Below are 13,395 nucleotides of genomic sequence, written 5' to 3' on the forward strand. Positions count from 1 at the left end.
TCTTTCTTTCTTTCTTTCTTTCTTTCTTTCTTTCTTTCTTTCTTTCTTTTCTTTCTTTCTTTCTTTTTCTTTCTTTCTTTCTTTCATTCATTCATTCATTCATTCATTCGGGAAAATGCTCCATATTCAGGGACTTGCACCTGTATCTCATTGGAAATTGGTATATATTGCGAATCCCCTATTTGGAAGGGATGTTATTAGATGAAGTATTTATTTTACCAACTTCTGAAGTAGGAAAAAGGAAGCAAGAAGAAAGCTTGGTAATAGATTTTCAGTGAATTAACATTGTCAAATCCTTTGGTTTTGTTTTGTTCTGTTATTTTTTTCTTTACTGTTACATAACAAACCATCTCAGAATCTAGTGGTTCAAAAGTGACTTTATTTGATTTTCAGATTTTATTTTCAAAATTTTCTAAGGAATTTAGGAAATGGCCAATTGCTGAGTTTGTCTCTGATCCACATGGCATGGCATAAGATAGGGCTCTTGGAAACATGTCAGAAGATCACAGCACAGAGCAGACAAGCTGTCAGAGTTTCTCACAATCTCTCAAAGCTATAGAAACAAAATCTTGACTTTGGAGATGCCAAGGAGCTCCAAACTTGGAGGTCCAAAATCCCAGAGAGAATGGAGATGTAGAGAAGTAAATCTAGGGGTGTCTGGGTGGCTCAGTCGTTAAGCGTCTGCCTTCAGCTCGGGTCATGATCCCAGGGTCCTGGGATCGAGCCCCGCGTCGGGCTCCCTGCTCCACGGGAAGCCAGCTTCTCCCTCTCCCTCTCCCACTCCCCCTAGTTGTGTTCCCTCTCTTGCTGTGTCTCTCTCTGTCAAATAAATAAATAAAATCTTAAAAAAAAGAAGTAAATCTGACATTCCAGTTTTCCCCTGGATGCACATACCAATTTCTTAAGCTGCATAGGGCTAAGAGATAACAAGGAAGTAAAAGTCTTCTAAAACACAGAGAAGAGTTTTCATCAGTCTTAAAGTGCTAGGTAGATAAAAATTGGAAAAGGAATCTGCCAAAAAGGAAAGAATCTAGAATATCCCAGCTCCGAGATCAGATAAATATTAATATAGGGATTATTTAAAGGAAGAATCTTATAAAAAATCCTTATAAAAATCTTAGAAAAACTATACTAAACTTTAAGTAGGGTCAGTTACTACTCTAAATATCCCCCCTTCATAAAATAGATTTATGCACTCTAGAGGCAGTAATATTTTCAGAATTTTCAAAAACAATATCCAACTGGACTGTATTGAACTGTATACCCTAAAAGATATGTTCAAGTACTAACCATGGTACCTGTGACATGGTGAAAAAAGTCAATGGTTCTATCATTGGATTCCCGGCAAAGTAGGGCAGAGAGAATGAAGCAGAAAAAATATTTGAAAAGACAATGGGGTGACAAACATCTCTCTATATCCTCAGGACACTCTTTTGAACACTGATAGGGTAAATAAAAAGGAGACTCTTAGATTTTTACATCACAGTTATACAGTTAAACTCTGGCAACAGAAGTAATATATAAGAAGAACAACACAGAAAGTCCAAGTTTTAAGATAGGCAAAATCTTATATACTCACTTTACAAAATAGGAATCCAAATTGTCAATAAACATACAAAAAACTGCTGTTTAAGTCCCCAAAAATCCACAAATCAAAACCACAGGGTGATACCACCAATGCGACAACCACTGTAAGAACAAAAGGCAAAGCCTGACAATCAAGATTGAACAACTGTTAAGAAGGAAGAGCACCTAGAATGCTCACGTAATATTGGTTCCTCTTGCTCATGCCACTTTGGAAAACTCTCTGTCATATACTCTGTTGTAGCAATTTCCATTCTTAAGTAAATACCCATCAAAATTCCTTCCATAGTTAACCAAAAGATATATACGAGGATGTTCAGAGCAGTGCCACTCATAATAAAAAAAGTGACACCAAATGTTTACCAACATTGGAACAGAGAAAGATACATAGTGTATTACAGCAAAATGTCATACAGCACTGAGAACGAATAAGCAATCGCTGTACTCACAACAAATTTGAATGTCACAAGCACACTGTTGAATAGGTGAAGAAAGATACGTGTGTGTACTGAATAACTCCATTTATCAAAAAACAACATCACAAAATGAAACAAGCAACAAACCTGTATTGTTAGAATTCATCATAATGGTTATTTCTTAATAAAGATTTTATTTATTTATTTGAGAGAGAGAGATTGAGAGAACGAATGGGAGGAGGGACGGAGGGAGAAGCATACTCCCTGTGGAGCAGGGAGCCCGACTCAGGACTCGATCCCAGGACCCTGAGATCATGACCTGAGCTGAAGGCAGATGCTTAACCGACTGAGCTACCCAGGTGCTCTGGTTATTCTCTATAAAGATTTTATTTATTTATTTGAGAGAGGAAGAGAGAGAGAGAAAGAGAAGAAACAAGCCAAAGGTATTTTCAATTGTGTATCACTGAAAATATTTTTAATTTAGTCTCTGTGGTCAGTGCCAGTAACTATGTTAAAATTCCGAGATACTAAATCGACTGATTCATAGCTGGGCATCCCATATTTTTATTTGCTAAATGTGGGGGAGAGGTGAGAGAGCCACAGACATAGAAATCACAGTTTTTTGTAGCCTAATCTCAGAAGTGACATGTATCACTTTTGCATATTTTGTTTATTAGAATAGAATAACTCAATGCCATGAATACCAGGGGGTGGGAATCTTTGGGAGGTCCTTTTAGAAGCTGTCTACTGCACCCCTTACCACGGATCTTCACAGTCAGGCCCTGACTCTGCTCTGTGCCTTCCCCTCAAAATGCAGCCCCTCACTCCCTCTGGCTCTTGGTCGTTTCTTTTAGACTCTATGTCTCCCGCCACAGTGTCATTGTTCATACATTTACTTCCCAGAAGGCCTCTCCCTTCCACCTCTGTGTACTTAACTCTCCTCATCTTTTGGATTTTACGTTTATTTCATTATACCCTATTTTTCTCAATTCAATCTTAGGTCTCGGGAGTAGGACCATATAAAATATAAGATGCCCAGTTAAATTTGAACTTCAGATAAAAAATGCATATATGATCCTTATCTAGAATTCAAATTTCACTGGTACCCTGTATTTTTATTTGCAAAATGTAGCAACTTCACCTGTGAAGGGCGTAATAAATCCTTGAGTTCCGAGGTCAGGTCTGGCCTATAGGAGATACTCCATAAATATCTGTTGGGTCAGTAAGCGATAGTTTTTATTCTTGTAGGTTTTCAGAAGAGATTAATTATGTAAATCAGGAGTACAATGTTTCTTAGTTGCTTAGTAACTTATGATGATTTAAATTCACTTACTATACTTTTATTTTTTTTTATTTTTTTTAAGATTTTTATTTATTTATTTGAGAGAGAGAGAATGAGAGACAGAGAGCACGAGAGGGAAGAGGGTCAGAGGGAGAAGCAGACTCCCTGCTGAGCAGGGAGCCCGATGCGGGACTCGATCCCGGGACTCCAGGATCATGACCTGAGCTGAAGGCAGTCGCTTAACCAACTGAGCCACCCAGGCGCCCCAACTTACTATACTTTTAGATAGGTCTCCTTTCAATGAGCTGACATCAACTATTCATAATGATTTCATAACTTGTGTCCAATTTCTTTTTATCCAGAAAATCCTGGCCTTAACATGCACCATATAGTAAAGAGGGTAATCATCTTTTAAAATCATTTCAGAGACAGAATCGTAAAATACAAAACCTTGTAATTTCAATAGAGCAACAGAAATAATTTGTGCCGTAGTTGCTTTTCCTTGTGAGTAGGACTGATGTGAGAACAAACTGGGCGGATGAGAAAAAGTAATGAGAACACATGGCATGTACGAGGTACTTAATGAATCTCCTCTTGAGTCCTTCTTCCCTCCTCATCATGTACATTCTTTAAATTAGCCAAGACAAAATAATATATTGATCATGGTGAAAATAGGATGCCTCTAACAATAATGAAAGACCTCAAGAGCAAAAAAAAACATGTCTTCTTTTACATTTCTAATCCATTTAGAGAATTAGCCAAACCATTGTAAATAAAGGTAGTTGAGACTTGAATTAAGTCTGATTTTTTTACCTTTTTTTTTTTTTGAGAGAGAGAGCACAAGAGAGGGTGAAAGGGGGAAGAGAGAAATAGAGGGAGAGAGAGAATCTCAAGTAGGCTCCACGCCAAGTGTGGAGGGCTTGATCTCAGCACCCGAAGATCATGACCTGAGTCAAAATCAAGAGTTGGATGTCTGCCTGAGTCACCCAGGCGCCTCTGTTTTACTTTTTTGAATTCATTCATCCATCCATTCATTTACACCAGAGCTGAAGTACACAACACATCTGCTTGGGAATAAAATGGGTAGATAGAATACAAAGAAATTTTCTGATTTAAATCTTGAGCTCTGACAGGAAATAATAATGAGCTTAAATAATGTCAGATTAGGGAACACAGAATTAGAAGGATCACCATGCAAGAGTAGGCAAGCTTGTGGTGCACCCCCTTCACACACAGACGGCATCGTTTAATTACTGGTTCAATGCTAGGTTAATAATCACTATCAACTGTCACATGTAGTTAAGGCTTTTCTGAGAAGATATTAACAGTACACTGACATTGTAGCTTGAGATTTCTATCAAATAAGGATGCTAGGCAGGAAGTTTATGTAGGGGACTTCATTATACAGTATGCAGGCAAATGCATATTTTTTGGGGGGGGTTTATTTTATTGAGGTATAATTGACATGTAACATATTAGTTTCAGGTGTACAATGTAATGATTCAATATTTGTATATATTAGAAAAATGATCACCACAGTAAGTCTAATGTTCATGTTTTTCTTGTGATGAATACTTTTAAGATCTACTCTCTTAGCAGATTTATTGCGGTACTTTAGTTAATATAAATAATGTTTAAAACAAAATAAAAATCTGTAATTTTTATACTTTATTCCTCCTAATGGAATCTGGTTAGGAAGACTGTCAGTCAAGATAAACAAAATACACCATAGTTGGAGATTAGATTTAGGTTAATATACTTTTTCTTCTTTTTTTTAAAGATTTTATTTATTTGTCTGACAGAGAGAGAGACAGCGAGAGAGGGAACACAAGCAGGGGGAGTGGGAGAGGGAGAAGCAGACCTCCTGCCGAGCAGGGAGCCTGATGTGGGACTCGATCCCAGGACCCTGGGATCATGACCTGAACCGAAGGCAGATGCTTAACGACTGAGCCACCCAGGCGCCCCATATATTTTTTTCCCCCAAAGGTGAATTAAAGATATTTATTTATTTATTTAATTATTTTCAAAGATCTTATTTATTTATTTGACAGAGAGACACAGCAAGAGAGGGAACACAAGCAGGGGGAGTGGAGAGGGAGAAACAGGCTTCCCACTGAGCAGGGAGCCTGACGCAGGGCTCAATTCCAGGACCCTGGGATCATGACCTGAGCCAAAGGCAGATGCTTAATAACTGAGTCACCCAGGCACCCCATGAATTAAAGATTTTTAATAGAATATTCTGAATCATTACCCTTAGTCATATTACAAATGTTTATTTGTATGTTCATCTAACATCCTGCCTTTCAGTAAGTCTTCTTACATTTATGTTTAAACTATAGACCAGTTGGGCCATATCTATTCACATTCACTGCTAATAATATTCTGGCACAAGCCTCCACTATGTGACACTTGCCAGGACTACTTCCTGGATGGTTTATATGCTGAATATTCTTGACCTTCCTTCAGTCTGTTCTCCATTTAGCATGCAGAATGATCTTTTATAAACAGATCAGAGCATGCCACTCCCCTAGTGAAAAAGACTTCTCATCTCATAAAGAGTAGTCAAGTGTTTTAAATGGCCTACAAAGTCTTCCACAACCTGGATATTTTACGCCTCACTTAATATTCTTCTTTCAGCCCCTTTTAGCTACACTGGATTTATGCTGTTCCTAAAACATACTGCATCCATTCCTGCCTCAGAGAATACATGTTTTTCCCTTTACCTAGAATACACTTCCTGATATTTTTATAGTGTCAGTCTTTCCCATTATTTATGCCTCTAATCAAATGTCACCTTCTCAGGAAAAGTTTTCCTGAATACTTCACCCTAAACAGTATGATTTCTTTCAAAGCAAAAATTTGTACCAAAGTTAAGGAGGCAAGGAAGACCATATTTAAAGATACCGATATAGAGGAAAAAGACCATAACTGAGTTTGAATTCAACTTCACTGAAACAAAAGGAATACAGTTTGTAAGAGCTGGGGTAAGGGAGGCAAATCTTAGGCCATTTGTGATTATTAATTGGCTTTATCCAAAGGAAAAACAAACTTTTCATATCTTCATGACAGGAGATAATTTTACAACTTGGAGCAACATCCTACCTCAATTAGGCTCCAACCCTATCTTCCACTGATGACATTTCGAAAGGATGGCTCTCAGGTCCTTGACAAATAAATCTATGGATTGTAAAACTGGAAAGAGGCTTTAAAAGGATTTACATGTTAAAGGGGCAAAGAAAGTTTATGATTACAAATTTTCTACAGTAAATGTTCAATAAAGGGAGGTCAATCACTTCCCTCTATACTTGCAGTGAACAAATGGAATTTGAAATTAAAAACACAATACCATTTACATTAGAACCCCCCAAACTGAAATAAATAGGGCATAAATCCAACATAATATGTACCAGACCTGTATGAGTAAAACTACAAAACTCTGATGAACAAAATCCAAGAACTCAGTAAATGAGATATTCCAAGTTTATGGATGGAAAGACCCAATCTTCTTAAGAGGTCAATTCTTTCCAACTTGATCTGTTTGTTCAACACGGTCCCAACCAAAATTCTGGCACATTATTTTGTGGATACTGACAATTGACTCTAAAATTTATATGGAAAGGCAAAAAACCCAGAAGAGCCAACACAAATTGAAGGAGATGTAGAAAGTTGGAGGACTGCCACTACCCAACCTTAAGACTTACTACAAAGCTAAAGAAATGAAGACAGTGTGTTATTGATGGAAGAATAGACAAATAGATCAATGGAACAGAATAGAGGGTCAGGAAAGAGAGTCTCACAAATATGGTCAACTGATCTTTAGAAAAGGATCAAACACAATAAATGGAGCAAAGAGAGTCTCTTCTACAAATGGTGCTGGAACAACATCCACATGCAAAAAGATGAATGTAGAAACATACTTTGTACATATTTCACAAAAATTAACTCAGAATGCATCACAAACCTAAATGTAAAATGCAAAACTATAAAACTCTTAGAAGATAATGTAGGAGAAAACCCAGATGACCTTGACAATGACTTTACAGATACAGCACCAAAGGCATGATCCACAAAAGAAAGAAACTGGATTTCATTAAAATTAAAAGTAGTATCAAGAGAATGAGAAGATAAGCCAAAGACTGGGGGAAAGTGTATGGAAATAAAGTCCTAATAAAGGACGGTGATCCAAAATAAACAAAGAACCCTTAAAACTCGAGAATAAGAAAACAAGCAAACTGATTAAAAAATAAGCCAAAGACTTTAATAGATACTTCACCAAGAAAGATACACAGCAAATATTCACATGAAAAGATACTCTATATGTCATCAGAGAAATGTAAGTTAAAACAGTGAGATACCATCACACACCTATTAGAATGGCCAAAATCCAGGGCACTGAAAACAACAAATGCTGGTGAGGATGTGGAGCAACACAAACTTTCATTCATTGTTGATGGAAATGCAAAATGATAAGTCATTTTGGAAGAAAGTATGGCTGTTTTTTTTTTTCCCTCAAAATTAAGCAGACCCTTACCATGTAATCCAACAATTGTACTCCTTGGTATTTGCCCATATGAGCTGAAAATTTATGTCTGCACCAAATCCCGCACACACATGTTGGTAGAAGGTTTTTTCATAATTGCCAAAATGTGGAAGCAATCAAGATGGCCTTTTGTAGGTGAATGGATAAAAACATCCAGAAAATAAAACATTATTCTGTACTAAAAAGAAATAAACTGTCAAGTCATAAAAAGGCATGGAGGAAGCTTGAATTCATAATACTGAGAACTAAGTGCTAATGTGAAAAGGCCATATACTATTTGATTCCAACTATAAGACATTCTTAAAAAAGCAAAACTATAGAGACAGTGAAAAGGTAAGTGGTTGTGAGAGGATAGGTAGAAAGAAAGGATGAAAAGGTAGAACACAGAGGGATTTTTAGGGCAGTGAAATACTCAGTATGAAAATATACTGATGGAGGGGCGCCTGGGTGGCTCAGTGGTTAAGCGTCTGCCTTCGGCTCAGGTCATGGTCCCAGGGTCCTGGGATCGAGCCCCGCATTGGGCTCCCTGCTTGGCGGGAAGCCTGCTTCTCCCTCTGCCACTCTCCCTGCTTGTGTTCCCTCTCTTGCTGTGTCTCTGTCAAATACACGAATAAAATCTTCAAAAAAAAAAAAAAAGAAAATATATTGATGGATACATGTCATTATACATTTGTCCAAACTCATAGAATGTACAACACCAATGGTAAACCCAACTCTAAACTATGGAAATTGAGTAATAATGATGTACCAATGAAGGTTCATCCATTGTAACAAAAGTAGCACTCTGGTGGGGGAAGCTCATGATGAGGGAAGCTGTGCATGTATAAGGACAGGGAATATATGGTAAATCTCTTTACCTTCCTCTCAGTGTTGCTGTGACTCTAAAACAGCTCTAAAAAAATAAAGTATATTAAATGATATGTATTTATATTTTGTAAAAAAGAAAAAGGAAGGAAAGAAGGAAGGAAGGAAGGAAGGAAGGAAGGAAGGAAGGAAGGAAGGAAGGAAGGAAGAAAGAAAAAGAAAGAAAAGGAAAGAAAAAGGAGGAAGGGCTTGGATTCAGGAGGGAGGGTGTCTAAAATTTAGTGACGCTGATGGGAATATTAAGGGTATTTGGGTCATATTCTTCGCCCTATCACTTTACCCACATCCTTCCCCTTTATTCCCTTACTTATTTTTATTTTGTTTTCTTTTAACTTGGTTATGACTTTATTTTTTCTCCATAGACTGTATGTTTTATAACAACAGCAATTTTGCCTATGAGGTTCAGAACCGTATCTCCATAATATAGATATATTCCTGGCACACAGTATTTAGTTACTCTTAAAATTAGAAAAAATTAAAATTAATTGATAATTAGACCACACAGTTTATTATAAAAGCATAATGAGTTGAGAAAGCAAAAAAAAAATGTTAAAGTATCACTGTTAAGGTTATATGGAATATCTATCAGACTGTATTTAAAATTAATTGACAATTTTGAGGTAAGAAATTAACAAAAAGTGTTGACCTGTTATATTCTCACCATCTTTATATATGGTGAAACCCATGAGCTAACACGAGTTTTTAAAAAGTAAACTTTCCCTTTGCTTTGATGTCTCCAAATCTCAATTATAGGCTCTCACAAAGGTGATGATAATACTGATCTTTGAACAAATCTGAAGGGCAGAGTGAGAATGAGGGAAAAGACTTTCATGGCCAAGAGCTCTTAGAAATCAGAGCCTGAGGCAAAAGCTCAGGTGTTAATGCTTTGTGGTAGAGTATACTCCCAGGGAAGCAGAGGAGTGATTTGTGATAAGCTGATCGCTCGGCCCTACTAGCTATTTTCGTGAAGGCTCTGTAAAGCTATTGCATCACTGAACCAAATCTGTAGTAGGAGAGGGGGAGAAGAAATCTACCAAGCATTGTGTGGCATGGCAGGACTTGGGACCCTGTTGGGACCTGCCTGTTGAGCCACATGAGGGATCAGCAGCTGCTATCCTACTGGCTTCAAACCACCCCCCACCCACACTGCCTCGATGCCCCGTAACTCTTGACTTCCTATAGCAGCAGCTGTGGCAAAAAAACAGTATGGAAGCAACACCGACTCTTTCTAGTGAATCCCCAGCCTCAAATCAAGGGAATTTCAGAGATTTCTGAATTTGAGATAGTTCACCCTGTGGGCCACTCAGACCAGTTTGCACCATCTTATAATATCTAGATCTTTCCTGGAATAAAAAATGTGTTCTTCCCCCCGCCCCACCTACCCTTGAAGTGGGGTATGAGGGTGGGGAGTAAAATACCTCAAGGTGGTAGCAAGCTGCCATCTCCAAAAAGAACTAAGAAGTGCTTGCACATCTGCTCCTGAAGCTATTACTGATGACCAGACTGTCCCTCTCTACTTCCAAAACTCAAGTTCCTTCACCCTGGAGAGCACTTCAGCTGGTCTGGTTTGCTTGTCAGGTTGTATAATCAAAATACTAAACTCTGAGGGGTTTGCATCCTTAGTGGTCTTATCCTTGTTGGGTCATAGCTGCTGAAATACACTATGGCTGTCACTAGGCATGGAAGCATCAGGCTACACCTCAGTAAATGCATTTGGTTACAGACATTCTTCTCTTTATTCCTGTGTGGCAGCAACCCTGGAGATTCATGGTAATCAGAGTTGATTATCCCTTTCAGTTTTGTAACTCTTTTACCTGCTTTCCGGTCCTTTGGCAAAAGGGTACTAAAGTAATCAGATGGTAGTCATAGCTTTCAGTTCAATGGAACCTGACAGAAGCTTTCTGCCCATGGAAACCAGAACTTGTAACGGACAGAGTTTAAAATTATAAACAGGGAAGCAGAAATTCCACAGTTCAATTCCTGAATGTGGAAGGGGTCAGATCTATGTCTACCCTTTGTTTCCCATATCTATATATTGAAGATATTGGGGAGATAGTACTTTTTATCAGTCATTGGATAAATGCATATACACATGATAGAGGATAGTGTTCCAAACCTACAAGTTATTTCCCCTGTGTTGGCAGTTTTAGCCGAGACTTCAGATTGGCTATGTGTGGCTAATCATGCACATAAGACCAGTGAATCTCATTGCCATCTGCCATAAAAAGAGTTTCTTGTTCTGAGGTGATATATGTGGAATATTAGGTCTCTAGAGCTGCTATTCTGTAAAGAGAGAAGCAAATTTCTATTCAGAACGAGTATTAATTCTAGTAATAAAAAATTGCTACCTCCTCCCAGGAACAAGGGAACTGGGACCAATTTAATTGAATTTCCACCAAATAGTTGATGAATTTCAGATAGGTTTCATGAAGAAATGATAATGAAGAGTCAACTTTGTTCTCTGCTGTTGTCCAGGACTACCAATAGTAATATCAGCCCTGATGAAGCAGAACTATGATGTTGGATCCATGCTGAGAGAGCTGTTACCATGGCCACCCCATATGGGCCAGAGAACAAGCAGTGGATAGCCAAGAGCTGAGGCTGACTAACATCTAAAATCAAGTCATCCCATCTACCAAATAGTTGAGAACCTTCTCTTGGTTGGATGCTCCCTGGTGGTTATTAAGTTCTATATACTTTATATCCCTCCCCATAGGAACATGCACAGGGCTCTTCCTCATACTACTTTGTTCTCAATTCCCCAGTCCTTTTTCTTCTTACCATTAACCAACACATTCACTACTGCACAGGAGTTAATGCACATCCATACTGTGACTGATTCTTCATTGGTATCAAATGAACAAGCTGTGTACTACTTATAGCTCTTCCCACAGGGAGAATTTCCCCTCCACAACTCTTAGTTATTTTTGAGAAGGCTGTAAATTGATAGGCATCCAATGCTTACTACCACCAACATAAAATACCAACCACCGTGTGAAACAGATCCAAGTTATTTGCTTACTTGCTCTTCTGTCAGTTGGCCATAAATGTGCATTGAGGGAGAAGCACCAGTATAAGATCTGATGACAGGAGTAACAAATACGTGAGCCACCTGCTCATGTAATTTATATATGCTTTCTCAATCTTTCCTGGCCCATTTCAAGTAAAACATTTCCACTTGACAATGGAATACCAGTGGTTTATGTGTTTGCTTGACATTATTCTTTGTGGCTCTGATAATCTGATAATGCACAGCTCATAATGAGTAATCACCTGGAGTTCCATGGTCAGGTATTCAGTCTTTATGAAAGCCCAACAGCACAATAAGAGGTATAAGTGGGAAATAAAGGGGGAATAGTCCTTTGACACAGAATGACATGGCCATGCTTCACAACCTTATATGTCTGCTCTGCAACTTCCTTACAGATTCTTAACAATGGGGGTATCTCTAGAATTATTTGGACTTATTGATTAGGTCTAAGAAATAAGACGGCTTACATTATAATTTAGACCTATTATAGAGCCCCTTCTTTCTCTAAACAACATTAAGAATTAGTCACCTTGTGTATTATTCAAGGTCCTCCAGAGAAGCAGAACAATATATATGGAGATTTTTTATGAGGAAATGGCTCACTTGATTATGGAGGCTGCGAAGTCCCATGATTTGTCATCTGCAAGCTGGAGATCCAGGAAAAGTTGACGGTGTGGTTCAGTCAGAACCCAAAGGCCTGAGAACCAGGGGACACTAGTGTAAAAACCCAGTCTGAGGGCTGGAAAAGATGAGATGAATTGTCCCAGTTTGAGCATGGAGGCAGGGAAAAAAGAGGTGAATTCTTTCCTCTTCCTCCTTCTGTTCTACTCAGGCCCTCAATGGACTGAAACCTACCCATATTGGTGGATCTACTTTACTGAGTCCATTGATTCAAATGCTGAATTTATCTGGAAACACCCTCACAGACATCCCCGGAAATAACGTTTAATATGGGCACTAGTGACCAATCAAGTTGACACATAAAATTACTCATTACATCCTCTAAGGGATTTAAAAACAGATTAAGCAGCATTTCCATGCAACTTTTGAAATCAATGGGTCCCACCAAGTGCTGTGCTTCTTTCTCAGGTAGGGATGTGAGGAGTAACATTTTATCTTTTAATTTAGATAAAATGTTCAAAAAGCTTCAATTTTTGGACTAAAAATGTACCACTATGGCAGGCTTCTGAATCTTTCTGGTGTTTAGGAAAGCAGAAGAGTTCTTCCATCATTTCTTATCTCCTTTAATGTAAGTTCCCTGAGTGAGGACAGTGGCAATCTAGAACCTCAGTAGAAATAGAAGACCCCAAAAGGGAAGTGAGGTGTGGGGGTGCAGCACTGATGGAGGCATCGGAGTCCCATCCCAAAGATACTGGTAACAGAGCAAGACTTCGCAAGAGCTGCTCCCACCAGAAAGCAAGGTAAATGCACTGAGCTATGACATGCGTAAGCTGGAACACCTATATGCACATTTTTTAATTTCCTTAAGTTTTTTTTATATAAACTAAGGTCTTGTTGGTAATAATATATATATTGTATAACTAATTATTAGTCATTAATTTGTTACCTAATAATCATCAGGGATTGGGAGGCAACTCCAATATGAAAGATAGAGGTGAGCAGAAAGGCAGTCACAAGCAAAGAAATAAGGATTATCTTTAAAAATATATATATTGTA

Source organism: Callorhinus ursinus, unplaced genomic scaffold (genome assembly GCF_003265705.2).
Source record: "Callorhinus ursinus isolate GAN/ISIS: 27379988/994484 unplaced genomic scaffold, GSC_fseal_2.0 scaffold11, whole genome shotgun sequence".
NCBI lineage: Eukaryota > Metazoa > Chordata > Mammalia > Carnivora > Otariidae > Callorhinus > Callorhinus ursinus.